The sequence below is a fragment of the Balaenoptera musculus genome, chromosome 6, assembly GCF_009873245.2.
Source record: "Balaenoptera musculus isolate JJ_BM4_2016_0621 chromosome 6, mBalMus1.pri.v3, whole genome shotgun sequence".
In the NCBI taxonomy this organism is placed as follows: Eukaryota; Metazoa; Chordata; class Mammalia; order Artiodactyla; family Balaenopteridae; genus Balaenoptera; species Balaenoptera musculus.
Window position 1 is genome coordinate 112,537,198 of NC_045790.1, and position 18,975 is coordinate 112,556,172.

The following is an 18,975-nucleotide window of genomic DNA, read 5'->3' on the forward strand; positions in this document are numbered from 1 at the left end:
TCTTCCCCAGTCCCTAGGAAAGAGCAGGAAATTTGCTCTAATGAGAAGATTTGGCTAAGACAGATCAGTGAGAAGTTGATACAGCTAATCCCATCCCTTCCCTGCTTAAACCCGCCGTGGCTCCCCAAAGCTCTGGGGATAAGAGCAGTACACTTCCCCATGGTCAACAGGGCCCTGCAGGGCCCAAGTCCTGCCTCCCCTCCCTGTGAATCTCCCCCAGCTCTTCGCCTCCCCTTGAAGGTGCCGGTCTCTCCATCCAGAGCATCCTTCCCCCATGCCTTGCCCGGGGCCAGGCCCCAGAGGAGTGTCCGCTCCCTGGACGGCCCGTCGCTGGGTTAGCACCTGTGCTTCTTCACCTTCACTTGCCACCCCTGTTATTAACTCTCTGGCTAATTCTTTGTGTAATGCTGCCTCTCACGAGGACAGAGGACCATGCCCACCTCGCTTTTCCATGATTAACACAGTGCCTGGCAGATAGGAGGTATGGAATAAATAGACAGGAGCCCTCCCTTTTCAAAGCTTCACTGCAACTAAACAAAGATGTTAAAACCAACTCGACCAGGCTTTGGGGAGCTCAGAAGAAGAGAGGAGGGGGAGGAGCTGGGCTGGAGGCACACACGAATGCGGGGGCTGGTCTCAGCCCTGCCCTTAGGTGCCAACCGACCTCCACTCGGTCAGGCAGGCTCTCCCAGTCTCAGTTTCCTCAACCGCCGAAAGAGGATGCCGGGACCTCTCACCACAGATCAACACGACGCATAGCTCCAGGCATGTGGGAGATGGCACTCAGAGATGGGGGCTGGTACTTTTCAGTTCGGGAGATGTATGTCAGGAAACAATGTTTCATGAATAGGCTCATGTTTTCCCCAAGGTCAAGGTCACGGTGTGCTGAGTTGGCTCCTGGGATAAAGGATGGTTGACTTCAAACAAGCCTGGGCAGTTAAAGTTGGAGAGACTTAGGGACCTCTGTCCTCAGTCCTCTGTTCACATTCCGGGGGTAGTAAACCTACTGATCTCCCTGCCCCCACTCCCCAGGGGCTGTTTATATTCAGGGCAGCAGCGGTGGCGGGGGAGGGACAGAGGGGCAGCTGTCACAGCTTCGGCTCCTCCACCCCGTGCTCCCCTCCCCACGCACGCAGGGCACACCGGCTCCCACCAGCGGCCCCTGTGAGGAGTCAGGGTGCGGGGAGCCAGCCCTCAGGCTACTGTGTGAATAAATAATGGGTCTTTTCTCTGATCCAGAAACCTCATGTTTTCTGTCAAGAGAAATACAGATTAAAGACAATGTGGGTTAAGAATCTGCCATAGAGCTTTCCAATCCAGGTCTACCCCTAAATATGTACAGATATTCTCAGTGAAATAGTAACTAGTACAAAAACAAGCCTATCCCAGGGATCCATCCAATGGAGCGTTATGCAGCATCTGTGCTGTGTCCAGGGACAAGGGTTTGACGCTGCCACACACGGCAAACAAGAAGCCAAGGGCCCTGCCCTCCTGGATTTTACGTTCTAGCCAGAGAGACAGACAATGCACAGATAAACACCCATCTCAGAGGGTCCTAAATACTATGCAGAAAGCAAACCGAATGATGGGATGCTGCTGGTTTGACTGGGTCCAGGATGGTCTCTGCGGTCACAGCCGGCCGAGGTCTGGACGGTGAGTCCAGCCCGTGAAGATCTGGGGAGGATGTCCGGGGTGGCACTGGCAAAGGCCCTGAGGCTGGAATGACCTCGGCACGTGGAAGGGATGGAGAAAGGGCCAGTGTGGCTGGAGCAGAGTGATCTCTGGGAAGTGGAGGTGGGGAGGCCCTGCCAGGTCTTCAGGAAGGAAGGGGATCTGGCCACCCCCGGGCCATCTTGGGAATGACCATGCGCTAGCCCTTGGTGCATATTTATTGAATGAACGCATGGGGGTTGATCTCAGGATCCTGAGCTGGTACGTCCTGGAACGTGCGCTCTGCCACGTTTGCACAAGGACTGCTTATTTTGTGGGATCCGCCAGTGGAGACCCCGGCTGGGGTCCCCAGGTCCCATGGGTGTGGCTAGTGAAGAACACTTTACCTCCTGTAAAGTCTGCAGAGAGCTTGGGCTGAGGACCCCTGAGTGCAAACCAGCTGTGAACAGCTCCAGCTTTCTAAATTTCTAAAAGGAAACCAAAAAAAAAAAAAAAAAAGTAATTCCCTGGTGGTCCAGTGGTTAGGACTTGGCGCTTTCACTGCGGTGGCCCGGGTTCAATATCTGGTTGGGGAACTGACATCTCGCAAGCCGCGCGGCGCAGCCAAAAAAAATAAATAAATAAAATAAATAAAAGGAAAGAAACCATCTTTTGCTGACCCCACAAGCACAGTGCCCTCAAGTCCCTGGGCACCTGAGTAGCTGAGGGACGCCGCAAGCTTCCAGCGACACCCCATTAGAGAGAGGCCGGCTGTGGCAGAAAGCGCTCTCTGCACCCCTCTCCCAGCCCCAGTCTCTCCATCAGCAGACGGGGAAGGTGGGTGGGCTGAGCTCTAAGTGGGGGCGCTGCAGGAAGATTTGTAAATACTGCTGCTTTTATGAGAGTTCCTTAGAATAAAACCCAGAAAAACTCAGCTCTTAGCTCCCCTGGGTTCCTTTCTTCAAGCAAGTGTGAGCGGAGAGCCCAGTGGTCCGGCCGTGGGACCTCCCTGAATCTCAGAGTCCTCCTCTGGGACACCTGCCTCGCTGGATGTTATGGGGCCTGGAGACAACTCATGGGAGCTGCCAGATCAGAGCTCTTTTGAAGGGATGGGTCTTCATTGCTGCACGTGGGCTTTCTTTAGTTGTGGTGCGTGGGCTTCTCATTGCGGTGGCTTCTCTTGTTGCAGAGCACGGGCTCTAGGTGCGTGGGCTTCAGTAGTTGTGGTGCACAGGCTCAGTAGTTGTGGCGCACCGGCTTAGGTGCTCTGCGGCATGTGGGATCTTCCCGGACGAGGGCTCAAACCCATGTCCCCTGCATTAGCAGGCAGATTCTTAACCACTGCGCCACCAGGGAAGTCCCTGTGTGCATATAGTTTTAATTCCTCCTAAAAGTTTACCCAGATTCCCATCAGATGGCTACGATGAAGCCACTGGCAAGAAAATGGGACCCTTAAATTACAAGCATGAAGTCCAGCATCTGAGCTTGAATCTGGCTTTAGGAGAAACGGGCTTGCCCTTGGGAGAGGAGGTCCACTGGGTAATTAGTTTGCTGACCAGTGATACCCCAGGCCCATTAAGGCCTCAGTTGTTTGGTGGTGAGAATGGCATTGGGCCAATAATTTGTTTTCTTCAATAGTCAGTGCTGTTTGGAAACCAAGCTGCACTCCAGGAGGGACGTCTGAGCCACTGAGCTTCTAGGGGCAACAGCGGGCTGCTTGTGCAGCTCGGAGCCTTGGCGATTCAGACAGGGAAAGACCTGGTAGGTCATCCCTTTGACCACCCCCCTCATTTCAAAGTTGAGAAACCAAGTCCCAGAAAGATTGTGCCTTAAGTGACCTGCCCAAGCCAGTTTCTCAGCCTGGAAGAAATCTGACTTAAGGTCAAGAAATCTGACCAGATAGAAACACAAAGAGACTTTTTGGTTTGGGGTGGTTTTTTTTCCCCCCTATTAAGTTGGCAAAGATTTCTAGAGGGAACTTCCCAACTGACATCAAAAGTTAAAATGTACATGCCTTTTGGCCCAGCAATCACGTTCCTAAGAATTTACACCTAAGATACAACAGCACATACGACCAAAGATGTGCACATAAAGATGTCCATTTCAGTGCTGTTTATATCAGTGACAATCGGAAACGATTTTAAATGTCCGTCAGTAGACAACAGCTTAAATAAAGGATGCACATCTATGCAATGTGATATTAGGTAAACTTTAAAAAATCATTTATATTTATGTTGACTCAGAAAGAGGCCTCGGACAGAATATCAAATGGGAAAAAAGCAAGTAAACAGTTTGTATAATACGGTCTAATTTAAATGTATATTGACATACATATACACACACGCACATATACACACACTACACACGCACGGGGGAGAGAGGAGGGCCCCACTGATGCCCCACGAGTGACAGATGGTCCCTCGGGGGCTCAGGGTCCTGGAGTTGAGAGAGACAATAACACAAGTCAACACATCCTGGCTGGAAAGGCCTAAGGACATGGGAGGCGTGGCAGTGCTGAGCGATTCGGAGGAGGGCAAGGTCACATTTCCGGAGGACTGGGGAAGAAGATGGATACTCACATAGACTCCAGCTTCGAGCCAAAACCAAAACAAGCCCCTCTCTTCAGGCTCTCAAATTAGCACTTCTCCTCAGAGGACCGTACCACAATTGTGAATCAATCATTATTGGTGCAGTATTTGTTTAATGCCTACATTCCCACCCTCACCCCCCACTGGAGAAAGCAGGGACCCCTGTCAAGTCAGGCTCGTTGCTACACCCGGGCATTTGGTATTGTGTCCCGCACGTGGCAGGTACGTAATCAACACACGTTGAATGAATGAATGAATGCATAGTTAACAATTCCCCCAAACCTGGACTGTTCTCCCAAGCTCTGAGTCAAGTCCTGTGGCAATGGGAAACAGCCCTTCTCTCAGGGCTCCCTTCATCCACGCCACAGCCCACCCATGAATTAAATAAGCAGTCAAGAGAAGACGTGTTGACGTCTGGGATTTGTTTCAAAATACTCCTGATGGCGGGGAGGTCTTCCCAGAGGATTCCAGACGCACCGAGGGTGACCACGAGCTCACGTGGGTCCCTTATACTGGTTATGGGTCCCTTCAGGTTCCTTATCCTATTCTCTCTGCTTTTTACATACATTTAAAGGCCTCCATTAACAAAGTGGGTTTTTTGTTTAAAGGAAATGACTTAAAGGCCTAAAGGAGGTTGAAATGACCACTGCGAGAGACCACTGCAAAAGGACAAAGGATGAAATCTCCTTGGAGGGTTGTCCTTGCACCCCAGAAGCGGCTCCACTTTGGGGGCACCTGAGGGCTGGATGGAGCCCTAGCCCGTCTGTCACTCTGCTCTGGACCCTGGAAGCGCTGCCCAGGAGCCTGGCATCTGCACGGATCTGCCTTCCTGGGCAATCCCGGGAAAGCTGCTCAGACCCGCACACCGGGCCATTACCCTCTCTGTGTCTCAATCAAGGTTGAACATTGGTAACTGGGGCTCCTGGGGCCAGGGAGACAGAGGCTGCGGGGCCACGGAGGCTCGCTGGTCCCCTCCCCCTCCAGCACGGACGGCTCTGGGCAACACCAGGGGTCCCCTCGCAGGGACGGGCTGTGCTCCCCCTTTGGAGGCTGGGAGACACTGCTGGCGGCAAAAACAAATGACAGACCCCTCTGGATACTGCCTCGGGGGCCCTCCCGGACACAGACACGGCGTGCAGGCCCAGGGGTGAAGGGTGAGGCGGGAAGACCCTGCCTTCAGTGCATTTCCCGGCCCTACCCCTGCATCTCCTGTATCAGGTTTTCTGCCCTGTGCCTTTGTTTGGCTGCTGCCTTTTTTCCCCCTGTAGGCCATCGACTCACTTTTCCAACCCCACATGGTCTGACCAGCCGGTTCAGCAAAAATGCAGCCTTTTCAGAGCAGATCTCGGCCGCTGTGTTCTGCTGGAAGTTGAAAGTCTCCTTGATAACGCTGTCCCTCGGCCTTCATCCTCCTCTCGGAGAGAGATTTTCAGTGCGCTCGCAAGTCTTTCTCCACTGAGTCAGGTGCCTCAGGCTTGATTTCTGGGCTTGACAGTTAACATCTTACCCTGCGTATAAGCTACTGCCAAGGGCTACCTCTCCGGAATGTCCTGTCAACCCTAAATTTAGCAAAGTGCAAGATATGAATATCCCATTATTTCATAAAGGCCACACCACATGGTTTCGGGTGGCTTTTTTTTTTTTTTTTTTTTTCTGAAAATCTTCCATAAAAGATGGCAGTCCTCACATTGACCTCGAGGTTATTAAAATCTCAATCCATGTATTCCCTGCCGGCCGGCTGTGCTCGAGGGGTGGGCGGGGAGCCTCGGTCACGGGCGAGAGGCTCCCAGGTCCCCCACCAACCCCACCCAGGACACCTGGCCCACCCTTGGTCTTGAAGGGGAGGCATTCCTGTTCAAAGGCCTGGGCCCCAGGTCAAGCCCCCTCCTGCATATCAATCCTACGGCTCAGACAGAAGAAAGTACCCCCGTGAGTCAGGCCACCATGAGGTGACTGGACAGGACTCTTCTTCCCAGGCTGCAGGTCTGACATCCTCAGTCAAGTCCAGCTCAGAATGCCAGTGGCATTCGTTAGGGAGGGCCCCGGAGAATACCTAGGCCAGCTCATGATGTGCCCAGTGGAAGCGAGAGCCGAGGGCAGAAGGGACTCTCTCGGAGCCCTTGCCCCGACCCCTTCCTGCTGCCTGTGGTCCAAACCTCTGCATCCCCGTGAGCGTCCCTGACCCGGGGCTCAGCTGCTGGGGGAGGGGCCCGAGGGGCACCGAGGTTGCTGGCGCTGGCCCTGAACGGCTAGGACGGAAAGTGGAGAAAAGGAAAGAGCTCCCTCAGCCGGGGCTTCAAGGTAAAAAGACCCAAGGTTGATTGATGCGCCCAGGACAAACCATCTAACCCTCCCACCACCCCCGGGCAGATCAGAAAAAGCTGAGGACCTCACCACACACCCTACACACTCCCGACACACACACTCAGAAACCCACCGACACACTACACACGCCCAGGCACTCACCTATAACACCCCTACACACCCCTGCAGGACACGCACGTTACACACCTGCTACACGCCTACCTGCACCCTACACACGCTACCCCCCCATGCGCAACACACACGCTCTACGCCCCACACCCTTCTACACACAATACAGCGCACGCGCTTACCCCCTCCCCTACACACACACACACGTGGACACACACACGCACGCACACACACATACATGCACACACACATACACACATGCACACACGTACACAGACACACGCAGCCTGTAACTGCCCCTGCAACGTCTTTCCCTCTTCAAGGCCCCATTTGAAATCAAGTAAAGGGGACACTTGGCATCTGTCGGGGGTCGTGGGAGACTCAGCATTTTCCTCTCCTCCCGCTTCCCAACATCCCAGCGCAGCTCCTGGACCCCGCCCCCTCCTGATCAGGCCCAGTGGGAGAGTCTTGGAAAGGAACCCAGCTGCGGAGGAGAAAGAGGGGTTGCTTTCGTTTCTGTTTTTCATTTCCATCTCATGCATACGGATGCTCCAGAGAAATGGGGCTCCCATTCCCCCCACGCATCTGTCTCTTCCCCACACTGCTGGGGGCTTGACCCAGGATATGGGCTGGGCTCTTCCGGGCCCCGACTTACTGTCACTGTAATTCAGTGAAAGCTAAACTCCACCATTTCTGGGAGACCGTTACCCTTCGGATGACACTGATTCCTGGCAGCTGAGACCTGCAAGCCCTCCTCTCTGCTGTAACCAGGAATCAGGAGTGTCTTAGAAGGACCTGCAGCACCACAGTGCCAGGACCTCGGGCCAGGCTTTCCATTAGCGACGCTCTTTGTTTGTTATTTACCGCCACCTGCTGGTCAACCATGGATCCTGCGCCCCAAGTGAGCACTTAAAATGATAAACAGAACATTTCTAAAACCCGTACAGCAGATGACAAGGAGAAACCAGCTTGTTCGAATTGGGTGTACTCCACAATTCTTCGGGGGGACCAAGCCCCTGGGAGTGCTTGCCTCCTTCGTAAACTCAAGTCACTTCCCCCGGCCAAGTGCCTGCCTTGGTCAGCCAGTGTTTCCCAGGCACAAGATGGAACGGATGTCTTTTAAGACTTCTTTAGGTTCCAAAAGTCTGTATCCTAATATCTCTATTACTTAACAACAACATTTAAATCTGCTTGGCAGACAATGGTGCCAGGAAATAACAATTTTTAAAAAATAATTTTAAAGTTTTTGGGACTTCCCTGGTGGTCCAGTGGTTAAGACTCCACACTCCCAATGCAGGGGGCCTAGGTTCGATCCCTGGTCAGGGAACTAGATGCCAAATGCTGCAACTAAGACCCGGTGCGGCCAAATAAATAAACAAACAGATATATATTTTTTAAATAAATAAATAAAATAAAAGTTTTATTTCCCCCAACAAGTTGAAACTTCCTGGGTTTCAACAGGAAGTTTTCTCCTTATAGTTGCCGACAATTTTTTAATATTGGCTATTTTTTTCAAGTCCAGAAGAGTACATTAGGCCTGGGACTCTCACCAGCCAGGAGGCTGGTCTGTGCTGTCCATCCCTCGTGAGCGCTACCCGCTTTCTATCACTCCCCTCTGCCACGCCTACTGGGGCCAAAAGCAAAGATAAGATTGAGGTGCCAACACGGCTGACCCAGTCACAGCTGCGAGGCAGCTCTCCAGCCCTTGGGCTTCTCTTGCTAATGAGGTTTTAGATGAGAAAAAAAAGACCATTTAAAAACATTTTTCTGGGGTGGGGGGATGAACTGGGAGATTGGGATTGACATGTATACACTAATATGTATAAAATAGAGAACTAATAAGAACCTGCTGTATAAAAAATAAGATAAAATTCAAAAAAAAACCATTCTTCTGTAAATAAATGGGGCTTCACTTAGCAAATTAATAAGACTTTTAATAAAAATGCTCACTTAGACACACTGTGTATAACGATTTGGTAATTAGTTAATCTTAAAGCGCAGTTTTACATCTTTCAGTGGAAAATGAGAAGAGGCCAGCAGTCCAGGTGCGGACCAGATTGTTGTGAAGTGCAGAGTATTAACATTAACGGTACGCTGCGGATCAAAGAGTTTAAGGAGCACGATTTTCCTTCCATGTTAATGAAGTCGGGGCTCAGAACCAGTTACTTCCGCCCACATCTCAAGGGCAGCGAGAAAGCTGTTGCCCACATGATGATCTGTGAGGAGAAAATCAGCAACTACTGGGAAACCAGGGAACAACCATGAGCCCCATATTCTGGGGTCAAAAAGACGCGATGGCATATTTACTTAACAAGCATGTGTGCCATAGTGCTTACTATGAGCTCAGCTCTGTTCTGAGCATGTATTTTCTCTAATACAAGTATTGATTCATGTAATCTTCATTAACAACCCCATTTTATGGATTAGGAAACTGAGGCACAGAGAGAGGAAGTAACTTGCCCAAGGTCACACACTAATAGGTTACGAAGCCCAGAATTAAACACAGGCCATCAGGCTCTGGGGTCACCTGCTCCACCTCTGCTCTCTGCCTGCCTTTCAGGGGAAGAAACAGCAAGAATTCTGCCCTCCATTCTGCATTTCGTTTGCAGCGTGCCCTTGGGTGAGTGACTTTACCTCCCAGCTGGGGTTTCTTCCTCTTTAAAAGAGAAGTGGACTCTCAGTTCTCTGAGCTCCCTGCAAGCCCCTACGTGGCACGTCTGACGTCAGGCCACCCCCAGCTCTGAGGACCCATGAGGCCATCTGGGTTCAGCCTCACCCAGTCACAGGATGCAGCCAGTCCTGAACCAAACCAGAACGTTCAATGCAAGCCTTCCCTAGGGTGGCAGATTAGAGGTGGCCACTCCTACCGCTGAGAGGGGACTCTAGCCCCCCTCCCCCCCTCCCCCCCCCCGCCACCGCCTTGAATCTGGGCTAGTCTTATTGACTAGCTTGATGGAAGTTCATTCTGGGACTTCTGAGGCTGGCTCAGCAGAAGACATAGCTTACCCCATCCTCCACCCCATCCACCACTGCCGCCCTGGGCCTCCTTGGGATGCTTGTTCTGGGGGAAGCTAGGACCACATAAGGGGGGCTGACCAACCCGAGGCCCCCATGCTGGGAGGAAGCCCAAGCTAGCCATGTGGAGAGGCTGCACAGAGAGAGGTCTGACCAGCCCCAGACGGTCCAAGCATCTCACTCCAGGCCCCAGGCATGGGGATGAAGAATCCTGCCCCAGCAGATGCAATAGGGAGAAGAACCAAGGAACCAGGTTGACACCAGAACCGAGAACCCCATGTAGAGCCCCAGAGGAGCCAGCCCAGGTGCCTCTAGCTGTTCTAGCCATGCCAAGTAAGGCCCAAGGCAGTGTGGGGTGGAGCCATCCCTGCCACACCCTGCCTGAAATCCTAGTGCACGAAATCAGGAGCAAAATGAAACAGATGTCCTTTTATGCTGTCACGTTGCAGGGTGGCTGCAATAGATAACTGAGCCCCGGACGTGGAGCAGACTGGGCTCCTGCCAGCTCCTGGTGACCATAGGAACCAGGCACCCAAAGCTGACGTTAGTCACAGGAAGAGAATACGATACCAAAAAAATCCACATGTGAAACATCCGTCTACCGAACAATCTTGCTACTACTACCATGACTTCTCCTACAATTACAATTACGACAATGACAATACTGTAACTATTAATAATAATAGTAGTAAGTATCCAATAAGTGGCCTATCGTGTGCCATGCACAGTGCTAAACATTTTACAGACACATTTTCATTTAGATACCTAACAAGCCATGACTTTGATACTGTGAAAAGCTCACCCTTGTAGATGAGGAAACCGTAGTTCTGAGCGGTCGGGTGACTTGCCCAAGGTCACGCAGCGGGGCAGTGGCAGAAACTGAACTGGAATCAAGTGGTGATTGCACAGCCCAAACCTGCAGCCGCTCCCTTGACTGTCGAGGAGTGACCGTCGCTGGCCACCTGTCTAGAAACCCGTCAGGCTGCCTGCTGCCTTCTATCGCCTGTTCTCCCTTTGTTCCTTCGAGACAAACGGGGTCTCACCTACACGGAAATGCAGGCAGCAGAGGGGAGCTTCTGGGCCCCCGACGCCACGGGGCGTGCCTGCCTGCTCCTGCCGCCCCACATTGTCCCAGGGCACGTGCTGGGCGCTCAGCTGTGAAATCGTTCGTTCACCCGCGAACATAGCTGAGCTCCTAGCATGAGCCACGCTGGCCGTGGGGACGGGGGAGCAGACAGACCATACGCAGAAGCATGCAGCGGGAGGTGCTGGGAGGGGTCCCGGACGAGGTCCTTCTTACCTCCCGGTAACCCAACCGTGACCGAGTGGAGAGAGGGTGGTGAGATCAGAGTTCTAGCAGCCAAGGTCACAGATGGGGTAGATGGAGGTCTGAGGTGAGAGGTGAGGAAGAGGGAGGTGTCTCTCCCCGCCCCCTCCCCTGGGTCCCAGAGCAGGCCCCAGGGAGGATGGGCGAGAGGGAAGGGCACGGGCACTTCCTTTTACGCTCTGTACTCTCCCTCACCTCTCGCCTCCTGCGTCTCTCTGCCCCATCGCACCCTCCCCACCCTTCGCTCTACCCCGAGCCCCCTTCTCGCTCAGGGCAAAGCTGGAGGGCATGGGCCCCGCACTCCCCTCCCCGGCGATCACAGCTGTGCCACGTTCCCCATGGGGAAGCTGCAGCGCTGCCTTCTAGCTGACAAACCCCGGCAGGTCTCCAGGGACGTGGTGACCGTCCGAGGTGTAGGGGCCGCAGAAGGTCACCGAGGGCAGCCTCCCCTCCACCCCTCAGGCCTCCCTCACAGCCCGAGGAGAAAGCCGATGTCAGCTCCCCCTCTGGGGCGTTCTGAGAGGGGAAGGGGCTTCGAGCTGCACCTGCCTGGAGGGGGTCGTGAGGGGCTGGCCAGACGGCTGCGCAGGGAGACCTCCTAGCTGGAGGAGAAGGCTGGGCCTCGGGGCCTGGCCTGTCGAAGACGATTTCACAGCTGAGTGGGTTGGAAACCACCAGGGCTGCCCGTGGAGGGGAAATACTTCCAGAAGCTTTGGTCGGAGTGAGAAGGACGCCCTGCACCTCTGGGCTCCCCTTCTGTTTTGTGATCTGCACGCCTGACACACAGCAAGCCCCCGACGAACATTCAGCCCAACAAGAACAGCTGAGCTGCCCCTCTTTGGTGACACGGCAACAGTAGACAGGCCCCTGTCTCTTGGGGGGAGAGAGACGTTTCATTGACCAGATGCACGAGCGAACTGAGAGCCCCTTGCTGCCTCAGTTTCCCCGCTGCTCTGGCGATTGAACAAACAGCTTTGCGACCTTTTGGCCACAGACCTTTGGCTGATGCCCCAGCAAAGCATCATTTTAATAATGATGCTTTTGCAGTCAAAGTCTAGTTTTTACAAACTAAGAGCTGGACCCTCTAGGGGCGCAAACCTGTTGATAAAGCCTTCTACCGCTGTCCTCATTACAGGGCTCTGGCCCTCACAACGCACCCCGACTTTGAGACCCACTGCTTCTGCTGGGCCGTCTCAGCAGGAAGACTCCTACCTAGTTTCCAGAAGGAAACCTTTGTAGTAGTCCCAGCGGAAAAGTCAAAAGTTTGACTGGAAAAAAGGAGCTACTTCAAAAGCATTGTCAGACCGCGAGGTGAGGGTGCCTTCAAAATGCATGAATTACAGGGGTGTCCATTCGTCAACCGATAGGCAGCCCAACAGTGGGGTTCTGGATGGGGGCACCAAGGGGACGTGTGGGGACACATCCGGGGGAGGTGCAGCGTGTAAAATACACGCCAGGTAAAAGAGTAAATTAATGTGTTTATTACTCACTGCTTGGAGTGCACGTGCGTGCGCGCGCGTGTGTGCAGAAAAATGAAAGAAAAATGTAGAGTTTTTTCAATAATAAAAAGGGAGTTGCACTGCGGGGCCCCTAAAGCTTGTGAAAAATTAAACTCGATAGATTCAAACTGTCCTATTTCCACTTCAAAAGAGAAGAGGCACTGAGCTCTTCCCAAGTTATCTTCAAACGCCCAGCACCCTAGAAAGTTTCTTTAAAAAAATAAAGGCTCCTGTTCCCCCAAGCACTGTACCGGTTACTGTACCCACTGTCTCTCCCTCTTCTAATTATACCCCTGTGAGTCTATTAATCAACTGGTAAATTATTTAGAGAGTCATGCGCTGTCTTCAGCTGGTACAAACACACCACATGCAAAGACTTGCTGGAAACGGGCCGGGGTCCCTCGGGGTCTCCCCTCTGCAGTAAGACAGCCTGCAGCTCACCGAGGCCGCACCGTTAAAAAACAAGAAATAGCGTTCCGCTTACCTCCTCGGATGGGAAGATTTACTTTGTCTTTCAACTCAGCAACTCTTTGCAAGGTTTTAACAAAGGAGAAAAGCTGGTGTATTGTCGAATCTTTGGTGTGCATTTAGTGATGAGAATATTAATTTCCCCTAAAAAAAAAAAAAGGCAGCACTTCGGCTGAGCTCTGATCCATGCCTCCTGGGACACGGACTCGTGGAAGGCTCTCGAAAACGCTCATAATCATGCCAATTTGGGGCTGGTTTGGCTTGTTTGTGCTCCGATGGCTGCGTTGGCTGTGGTGAGGTCTCATTACCAGAAAGGGTGCAAATTAGAGTCTGGAATCTCCCTCAAATCTCCCACCTCTTCTCAGGTTCTATTAGGCCATGAGGGACCTTCTCCAGATAGAAATATTTCAGAGGCACGGGGTATACGGGAGGGGGCACAGGTAACACTTGGTAATGATCTGTCTTCCGCGTTACCTTTTCTACACACCAGGACTTGCGCTTTCAGGGGAAAGTTATTACGCCAATTAAATAGCTGTTTTCTCAGCTGAAAGTCAGTATATGTGTGGCGTGTGCACCAAGGAACTTGGGCCTTTTTTAATTGAATCACTCTTGCTGTTGGAGTGCTGGCAGGGGCTGGTTACAGAGGTGAAGTGACTTAGGAGCTCCCTGTAACTTGGCCAGTGAGCCAGGTTGGCAGGTGCTGGGGTGCACAGTTCCCCCTTCCGCTCCTGGAGAGACGGGAGGTGGGAAAAGCTAGGGTCTAACCTGAAAACCCCACCCCGGGGACACGCCCTCGCCGGCGGTCCCCCAACCTGACAATCCCAGCACGTTCGGAGCGCAGTGGGGACGGATCTAGACAAGCATCTCACACACTTAGAGCAAAGACTTAAACCAGTGAAGACAAAATATGCCTTTGGCTGTTTTAATATCTCCCCTGGGTCACCGGGCTCCAGAGAAAGCGCAAGCAACATTCGAGAATGAAAACAATGGCCAGAGCCCGGGTAGAAGGCAACCCTTCTGAACCAAAGAGACGGTGGTGTACCACTAATGAGACCCAGCAATCTGGAATGAGGTTATACCTACTGCCAACAGCCATGGGACCGTAAGTTATGGCCGAAATTCCCAGGAGAAGGACTAAAAGTAAAGCAATGCAGGCTTCTTTCTGATGGGGTGAGTTGAGGTCCATGAGAAGGGCTGGTTTTGTACTAAGTGAAACTTGGGAAATGAGACAATCCAATGGGCAAAGACAGGGGGCTGCCTTCCTCGGGAAGCTCCGCATCCTGAGGGTTAAGGAAGCTCACCTTCCAGAAGGCCCTTTGGTAGGAATGAAGCCCAGAGAAGGCTCAGGGCACATCATTTGGGGGTGGTGGCCACTGTGACTCACCGGCGATTGAAGCAGAGAATTGAGCTCTAGCTGCTCCTTTGCCTGATTTGGGGGAGAAAACAAGAACAACTGCACGCATGGCCCTAGTGCACACTGGCCATAGCGCTCACCAGCACCGACCGTGGGACTTTAAATGGCATACGAGCAGCTGAGAAGTTCTTTTTCCAAAAGCCCAGAAGAGTTTTTACGTGTTCTGCAGCCACGTAAAAGCGACGGGAGCTCCCGGGCCGTCAAGCCTGCATGACGTGCGGCCTGGCCCCGTGTGTCGTGTGCGGGCCCCGTGTGTCGTGTGCGGGCCCCGCTCCGTGGCTGCCAGGGAGGGGCTGCGCTGGGAGCGCCGCGTGGAGCCCAGGGAATAGATTTGCTCAGCGCAGCTCAAGTCGGAACGAGTTTGGGAGGTCAGACCTATGCATCTCAAAATCCGGAGCACGGAATAAGCATCTCCCCACAGCATCCAGAGTGGCCGCCAAAAGCCCAGGATCAAGAGATTTCGGACGAGCTAAGACGGGGCCCTGGGGTCCTTTGCCCAGTACATGTGGAAAGATGGGAAAGCAACAGTTATTAATTTTGCCGCTGATTTGAAAGGAGGAGGTGTTGGCAGCACCTGTGAGGACAAAAGAGAACATAACTGAGCCTGCAGAGGTCACGGCTGGGACATCACATCATGAGGCCCCGCAGCAGGGAAATAAGACGAAGTGGCTCCCTGGGGGGAAGGTGGCATGTGGATCTCTTCTCCGAGCTGCTGGTGGCAGCTGGGGCTGTGAGGGTGGCCGGGGTGCACTGTGGTAACCACACTGCCCGTCGCTGGGGCCTCCGGCTCCGAGGCACGTGGGGAGAGGGCAGGGATCCCGCAGAGAGACAGACGGGCAGCGGGTGAGGCCGAGCCAGCCAGCGGCCAGGAGCACGGGGCAGAGTCCCCAGTGGAGGAGGTCCAGCCCCTGGAAAGGCACTGACTGCCTTCAGGGGGGGTGGTGAGGGGGGCGGTTTCTACACTAGGTTGGCTGCAGGGCAGGATGTTCCGGCAGTGACATCCGCCAGCTCCGAGGTGCTGGGGCTCTGCCCCCGGGGATGGGGCCTCTATGTCCTTACGAGACTCTCTGCCCCTTTAGCTGAGCTCCCTGAACCGTGTAGGATTTCTGGAACCTTCTGGATTTCACACGCAGAGCACTGGCAGGGGCTTCCCAGGAATGCTGCTGACCCCCAGCAGAGACGTCCGAAACACGCCCAGGGTTGTGAGAAGGGAAATCTGCGTCGCCTCGATGGTCCCACGAGGCAGAGGGGCAGCCGTGTCTCCTTCTCCCAGGAATTCTGTCAACGGGCTGAGAGCGTTCAGGGCCATGCCTCGCTGCTCATGAGGATTCGGGAGGAACCTCCTGGTCCAGGGCAGTGCTGGGAGGATGTATTGCCTCCACCCCGCCTCACTCTTGCCCGGAAAGGAGAATCACGCATCCGACGGGCCTTGTCCCTCCAGCTGGCGGGCCCTCACCCCTGGTGTGGAGGGATTCCCTTCCCATTTAAGCCCCTACTCAGGGCTCTTCCTGGGGAGGGTCTGGGCTGGTCTCCCCGTCCTCACCGTCGGGGTGCAGCCGTTTATTGTAAGGTGTCACCTCTGCATCCCAACTGGCTTGTCCCAAGGCCTGGACTTGGGGGGCGGGGGTCATGTTAGGAAGCCCAACCGTGCCCTCAGATCCCTGCCACGTTCTCCATCCGATGCTCCCAGCAGACCCTGGGTCTGTCTCCTACTGGGTTCAGAACTCAGGTGTGATGTGGTTGATTCCCACCCCCAGATCTGCACCTGCACCTGAGACCCCGATGCCAGACGCCAGCAGTGCTGGCTTCCAGAAGCTGCCAACCGCCGTCATGCGAGGTGGCCACGCAGAGTTTCCGGGTTCAGTCTGACCTCGTTTTCAAACCCGACTTCAGTGGAGAATCATTTAAATTTTGGTCCTGTTTCCGCTGGTGGTGATGCGGGCGGCCAGACCCGGGTGGTTCCCGAGCTCGTCCTGCCAGCCGAGCGCTTTGGTTCTCTCGGCAGCGTCTCCACAGCCCACTAATGAGCCCCTGTTAGTGGTGATGAATGTAAATGCATTCTTTGTTATCCCTGTGAGATCAGGATTCGTGAAATGACAGAATTTATTGCTTCTGTTAGGAAGATATGATATTGGTGGTTGTTGGGTCTTTAGTTCTGTAGGAAGTGCAAAAGTATAGAGCTACATTGTCTAAGCAAAGAGAGGGTCGCAGAGGAAAAAATTTAGCACAAAGCGTTGAAGATCGAAGCTACCGGGGTCTCGCTCACTTTGTAGGAAATTGGGAATTTTGCACTGTCTCCTAGGTATACACCAAAAAAAAAGAAAGAAAGAAAAAAAAATCCCCAAAACAACTCTGCCTCTTGCCCACCAGTGAAAAGGCTCCTTGTTTATTTTTAGGGGTCAGAGAGAGAGAGAGACTGGAAGATGCTGTACTACTGACTTTGAAGATGGAGAAAGGGGCCTCTAGAAGCTGGAAAAGGCAAGGAAACAGATTCTCCCCAAGGGATTCCTCAGGAAGGAATGCAGCCCTGCCAACACGTGATTTTAGGACTTCTGACCTCCAGGACTGTAAGATAATAAATCTGTGTTGTTTTAAACCACTAAGTTTGTTTCAGCCGCGATAGAAAACAAATAACTTGGCAATACCCAGAGATGGCAAAGCCGTGGAGGACTCGAGCATTCCGTACACGGCGGGGAGGGGGACATTTCACTTCAGTGTCACGAGTCATACCTGCTCATGGGTCCCAGGCATCAATTTATCCTAAGATAATTAGGGGTGTCTGCAAACCTGTGCCAGTACAAGAGGTTGCATCATAGTATTATTGAAGGAGTGCAAATTTGGAAACCGCCTGAATATTTACTTTCCATAAGTTTTATGTTGAAAAAAATTCAAAAGTACAGGAAAGTTGCAAGAAGAGTCAAGGAATTTCTGCATCCCCTTGCCCGAGATTTACCCACTGTCAACAGTGCCTCATCTGCTTGGTCATGGTCTCTCTTTCTAAACCACGAAACGCTTTCTCGTGGAGAATTAAACAGATTACCCTCCAGTCTGCACAATGGAATACTACGCAGCAACGTTTACAATGACATAAGTCTATTAACTTGTTATCCTATTCACTCATTTATGCAACAAACGTTCTTTGGGGTGCTAATCACCCCCCCACCCCCCTGCCCCAATAAAGGGGAAGCTGGCCTCGCTGGAGGGCAAGTGTGCTTGAGGGGGCGCCAGGCCCCCGTCCCTGCTTGCTGCTCCCACCCCTGGGCGCGCACACCCCAGCCCGTCCTCACGGCAACCCTGCAACCCGGGGTTTCTGTCTCCATCTCGCCACTGAGAGGCCTGGGCCACGTGGCCGGGGTGGGGGGCAGCGGGATCTGAACCGGACAGGGAAGCACCAAAGCTGGCACTGGTTTCCGCTGGCGCCCAGGGCTCCTGTGCACACGCCATCCTAGTCACCACCCCGGTGACTCAGGAGTGAACAGACTTGCCCACCGAGATCATCGTGTCTCACCACGCAGATCACTGTGTCTGAGGGATCCCGTGCCGCCTCACCTGAACTGCACCCTGGAGACTAGAACACCTTAAGGAGGGCCTTGGGAGGGCCAGGCCGGGACGTCCTTCCTGGGGGGCTCTTTGGGCTGAGGTCCTGCGCCTCCTCGTCAGCTTACTCCATCCAGGAAACGGTGGGAGAAGGGGAGGGCACCCTCACAACACACGCGCTGCCCGTCACAGTGGCCCCTTCTCTCTGGGTCGGGTTTCTTCACGGCAAGTACCTGTCCATATCAGACTTGATAACGAGCCTGTACTGATTGCACAGAGGAGCTACAGCCCTTTACGTAAGAGTGGAAGAGGTGGGTGTGGGAAACGCACTGCCCCGGGGACGAGCCCAGACGTGAACTGGCTCTGAGGTCCTCAGTACCTCGGTCCCTTCTCTGTGGCTCCTTTGTGGACTCAGGAGACTGGAGAGTGATCTCAGTGGTGCCCTTCCTGGGGGTCAGATCTGGGGGATGCTTTCAGAGCGTAGGTCACAGAGGGCTCTGGAAAGATGATCTGGTCCAGCCTACCCTGAGGACCAATGGCTGGTCAGCCCTCCCTATCTGCAAAGCTGTCTGAACCTTCTAGCTTCTGACTGCTGATTAAATTGGAATCTTGGCCGATGGTATTCTTTTGTACACCAATTAATGAAGGAGGTGGGCAGCACTATGGTCTCTCCCAGCTCCCAAGGTTTTTTTTGTTTTGTTTTATAAATTTATTTTATTTATTTATTTTTGGCTGCGTTGGGTCTTCGTTGCTGCACGCGGGCTTTCTCTGGTTGCGGCGAGCGGGTAATACTCTTCGTTGCGGTGCGTGGGCTTCTCATTGCGGTGGCTTCTCTTGTTGCGGAGCATGGGCTCTAGGCACGCGGGCTTCAGTAGTTGTGGCACGCGGGCTCAGTAGTTGTGGCTCGCGGGCTCTAGAGCGCAGGCTCAGTAGTTGTGGCGCACGGGCTTAGTTGCTCCGTGGCATGTGGGATCTTCCCAGACCAGGGCTTGAACCCGTGTCCCCTGCATCGGCAGGCGGATTCTTAACCACTGCGCCACCAGG

The 18,975-nt window shown here is 53.4% G+C and overlaps 1 protein-coding gene across 6 annotated transcripts in view; it reads right to left on the bottom strand.

Moving 5' to 3' along the window:
* The window catches only part of AK8 (adenylate kinase 8), a 133,182-nt gene that overhangs the window by 53,855 nt on the left and 60,352 nt on the right, over window positions 1-18,975 (bottom strand). The gene's annotated exons all lie outside the window — the stretch shown is intronic.